At 35.1% G+C, this 5,099-nt stretch overlaps 1 long non-coding RNA gene across 1 annotated transcript in view; it reads left to right on the top strand.

Moving 5' to 3' along the window:
• The window catches only part of LOC117106234, a 12,938-nt gene extending 8,935 nt beyond the window's left edge, over positions 1 to 4,003 (top strand). Inside the window, exons 2-3 of the long non-coding RNA XR_004445026.1 lie at positions 3,355 to 3,414; positions 3,810 to 4,003. This is a non-coding gene — a long non-coding RNA (uncharacterized LOC117106234). The remainder of the gene's footprint in view (positions 1 to 3,354; positions 3,415 to 3,809) is intronic.
• The last annotated feature ends 1,096 nt before the right edge of the window (positions 4,004 to 5,099 follow it).

The raw sequence follows: 5,099 nt of genomic DNA, 5'->3' as shown, positions 1-5,099 counted from the left end.
TATTTTTTAAAGATTCAATTTTTTCAAGCCAATTTTTATTAAAACACAAGTCATGGTCATGACCAACATATATTCCGAGGATTCTGAATGCATCTGATACCCATTTGATATCCTATAGACTATCAATTTTTTCTTTTTTTCATTATTCTAACCACATAGCATTTGTTTTTTCTTTATTTAGTTTTAGTCCAGAAACTTTTCCGAATTCCACAATTTTATGTAAGCTTTTTTGTATACTGTTTTCATCATTGATAAATAGAACCGTGTCATCGGCAAGTTGTGCAATTTTCACTTCATTTACAGGTGGGCCTTCTATACTTGGTAACATAATGCCTTTAATCAATTTATCATGTCTAAGTCTTACAGCCATTATTTCTGTTGCAATGATAAACAATAGTGCGGATAGAGGGCAGCCTTGTCTAATGTCTCTGTTCATTTTAAAACTACTTGAACACCATCCATTATTCATAATAATACTTTCAGTATCACAATACAAAACATTTACCCACTTAATAAAATATGGGCCAAAGTTTAAATGTTCCAACGTACTAATCAGGAAGTCTCTGTTAACAGTATCAAAAGCTTTAGTAAAGTCTACGCTAATCAGAGCCCCTGTTAGGCTGTTAATATCCATATATTCGATCACATCTTCTATCAGCCTAATATTTTCGCCGCCAAAACGGCCTTCAATGTATCCTTTTTGGTCACTACTAACTATTTTTGTAATATTTTTGTTAAAACTGATGCGGCAATCTTATAGTCCACATTTAGGAGAGTTATAGGTCTCTAATTGCTTAAATTTTCATGTTGATCCTTTTTATAAATTAAATTTATTATCCCTCTTCGTTGTAAATTTGATAATTTTCCCATTTCTAAACACCAGTTTAATGAGTTACATACCATAAGTATCTATTTTGGGCCAGAACGATTGATAAAACTCCACTGTTAGGCCGTCTGATCCAGGTGCTTTATTGGTTTTCATATTTCGTAATGCCTTTTCACATTCATGGATGGTTAATTCTCCTTCACAACATTGTTGTTCAGAAATTGTTAGTTTAGATGATTTTGTTAAATTTAAATATTCATGAATTTCAGTCGTAATATTTTTTTCAGAGGCATATAAGTTATTAAAATGTTGTACTTCTTCGGACAGGGTGTCTTTGGTTTTTACAGCGTATGTTCCATCAGACCTGATTTTTTAAATTTCTTTTTTTTACCATTATTGTTTTCTAGCCCTAGGAAGTATTTTGAATTTGTTTCCCCTTCTTCTACCTATTTCGTTCGGAATCGGATTTGAGCACCTTTGGCCTCAAACGTATATATATTTTCTAGTTCTTTTGTTTTCATTTTAATCACTAAGTCTATTTTTTCATTACCGTGTTTCTCAATCAGCTTATCGTTTTTTCTTTTTGTAGATTTTCTTTTTTACAATTTTTTTTTTTTAATTTTCTTTACCAAAGTGTATTGCATACTCTTTGACTTTTGTTTTAACTATTTCCCACTTATCTATTGGATTAAGACATTTTATTTTCTGTTCACAATCATCAATGATTTTATTAATGTTACTATTAAAAGTGATATAATTTAGGTAGCTTGAGTTGAATTTCCATAACCCAGGGCCTCTTTTTTCTCCAGGTCCATTAAGTTTAATTGAAACACCTTGATGATCGGTAAAAATGGCAGGTCTAATGTCGCAAGAGATAATATTATTCCTCTCATATACGATTTTTGATACAAACCAGTAATCAAGCCTCTTAAATAAATTTGATGATTTTCTGCGCCATGTAAATTGAATTTTATCTTGGTTATAAAATCTCCAACAATCAATTAGCTTTAGATTTTTCATAAGGCCTTTTTCAAAGTGAACACTGAATTATCTATTTTGTTTTGCTACCCTTTTAATCGTACAGATTATCCTGAATACAATTCATGTCTCCTCAAACAATAATATATTGCGTGTCGCAACAATTTTGGATGTGCTTTTGGAGAATTCTAAAAAAAGGAACTCCGTGATTTACTGTCATTTGGCGCATAGACATTTACTAAAGTATATTGAGTACCACAGACTTCGATATTTAGAATAATAAATCTACCTAAGCTATCAATTTCTTCATTTAAGCATTTGTAGTCTAGATCTTTTCTAAAAAGAATAGATACCCCTCTGCTAAAGGAGGTACCAAAACTATGGTACGCATCTCCCTCCCAAAGCAATTATTTATATTTGTAAGATTTTTAGTAAAATGCGTCTCTTGGACAAGAAAGATGTCTACCTTGTTGTTTTTTACCCAATTAAAAATCTTATTTTGTATTTGCTTGACTCTTAAGCCACGGACGTTTAAAGTTAAACAATGCAGACCTTTGGGTTTATTTTTACTATGCTATGTATTTGGGTGAATCCAATGCTACAGAAGAAGAGACCGAACCAGGCCGTGGGTTCAAAAACTTTTTTTCAACAACTCAATAACAATAACACACGTCTTTACTCAATGGCAGCCGGGATCCAAGAACTAGAATACACGTTGGCTACCACGTTAGTGCCTAATTACATGCGCACACGATATACAATCGCTGCGCGCATACCAGGGGTGGCGCCAGGATTTTGGGGGGCGGTGCCCCGACGAGGTGTCAAATTTCCCCGACGAAAGCAAAGTGGGCGTGGTCGAGCTTCGACTAAAAGGTTCGGAAAGTAGTCCTGGGGAGAATTTTGACAATTTAGGGGTTTATTAATCGATTTTAGAGTCTACTAATATGTACAAAATACATTTTTCTCCCCCCGCTGGCACCACCCTGACGCATACGCATCACATTCTGTTGTACAGGAACTACGACGCGAAGTAAGTAGGACTAAACTACACCAGCGGTTTTCGGTAGCACGAATGATAATAGTTTACGAATATTAAGGCTGAAAAGATTATTTTATAGACGAAGCAAATGTCAAAATTGTTTGTATATATTGAGTGACTATTCAGTGCCTTCCGTATGTGCAATTACTCAAATTTTGTAGAAGCGGTTGTGGCTCGGACTCTCAATCCTGAGGTCGGGGGGTTCGAAGCCTACGCTATGCCAGTCGCTTGTGTCCTTAGACAAGACACTTTATCTACGTTTGTCGCTCTCCACCCAGGAATATGGGTACCGGCATATGCTGGGAAGGTAAAACAAAGAGCTGTGTAAAAGTGGCGAACCACCCCCACTCCCGGCCTCCCACAACCTTACACATTCTGGACCAAACGCCAAGTAAACACAGACGGGAACTCCGGCATGTGAGCCCAGAGCTTCAAGATCGACCTTTACCTTACCAATATTTAATAAAAACTGTTACTTAAATTATGTATGTTTATTTATTTTTTCGTACAGGTATAAATGGTCAAACCAAACCTGGTGTCATTGAGGATGCTACCTGTAATTTTACATCAGGTCAGATCTTTAACTTTTATTAATCTAACTTTTAAAGCATTATTGTTATATTATTACTCTTTTTTAGTTTTTATCTAGACTGTTTTAAACTCTCGTTCTTTTTTGTAGATATAAATGTGAATTCTTTTGTTTTGTGCAAATCAAAACTTCCCTTTGCTAATCATTTGGTTACTAAATTTAGCCACATTCCTCAACATCTAATTTCTAGATGTTTTAAACGCTGCTTATCATGTTGAAATTTAAAAAAAAATGATACTTTTTGTTTTCTCATTTGCTATATTTATATTATGTTATCAATGACTCTGTGAATGACAATTTCAGGAACAAGCCGCAAAGCTTGTTTAAAAAAAAGGATAAATAAAGTAAAGAGTAACTTAATTGTTTTGAAAATTTAGACAGGGTACCTGATATTACAGCATTTAGTGATTCCTTCATTGTGGACAGTAACACTATATTAACGAAGCTGGGCGCCTTCATCGGCCGGGAGGATGGCGACAACAAGAACGTCATGTTTGGTATCGGCTTATGGGTGGACGACGAAGGGACGCATTATGGAGAAAATGAGTTAATAAATCTAAAGAACAATATATACAAAATACACGTGGACAGAATTCAAAGGTTGCATTGCTTCAGCATCAGTGGTGTTTCTATCAAAAGAAGGTGAGTGGATCAACTGAATTGACATTTTCTGTAGCATTGTGTGTAAGTGTATGGTTAGGCCTAGAATATATTTGAGATGTGAAATAATGTGGGATTAATCTGACTACCATTGCTAATCCTCTACCGTTTTTAGTTATTACAAGTATGGGAAACACTGTACACAGTCTGGTAATAATCAAAGATGATATATATATATTTTTTTTTTAAACGTATTTTTCTCCACTAGGATTTAAACTAAAGACCTCCCGGTTAATATTCCGATACTCTACCAACTGGGCTATGGGGTCCAAGTGATATACACCCTTCTCATGGTATTGCGTAATAACAATGAATAATGTGCTCATGCAATCGTACACATGTACAGTGTAAATAATTTATTATAGCTTATTTTCGACGAAACTGAGTTTTTTGAGTCTTAACAATCCATTTTTGTAATCAGAAAAATACACGAAGTGACCAGAACACGGATTCTCATGCAAACTAAACTGATGAGTATCTAAATATTTGATTACGATCTAGCTACGGTTCTACCCGAACACCTAACTCTTACAACCAGTATCGGTGAAACTGTGCAGTTGGTAATGACCCTTAACGGTGCTAATGCCAGAAATTTACGATGGAAAAAAAACGGAGGATCCGATATTATGGAGTGGGAAGGCTTAAGCAACGTGAGTCTTGAAAACGTTAAGAAAACAGACGCTGGTATCTACGAATGCTACCCGGAAGGTCAAAGACCGTTGGGTAAACACGCTATACTACGATTACTTGTAAGAGGTAATTGAGTTTTGTTATAGCCAATAAATTAATAATTTAAATTTTAATTGTATTTATGTTAAGTAGTTTAGGCTGTTTTACAAAGCGCTCTCATTAGCCTCCCCTAATGAGCGAAGCTCCGGGGAGGCTCTTGGTTTTACCCATGTTTTTTTTTTCATGCTGTCGTTGTCGTCGTCGATGTCGTTGTCGTTGTCAATGTTGGGAAAATTGTTGTCGCCACGATAACTGAAGTTTGGTAAAGCCGATTATTT

The sequence above is a fragment of the Anneissia japonica genome, unplaced genomic scaffold, assembly GCF_011630105.1.
Source record: "Anneissia japonica isolate Jap-2015-1 unplaced genomic scaffold, ASM1163010v1 scaffold1415_len311187_cov125, whole genome shotgun sequence".
Taxonomy (NCBI): Eukaryota; Metazoa; Echinodermata; class Crinoidea; order Comatulida; family Comatulidae; genus Anneissia; species Anneissia japonica.
Note: the sequence above shows the minus strand (reverse complement) of the source record. Positions and strands in the feature narration are given on the sequence as shown.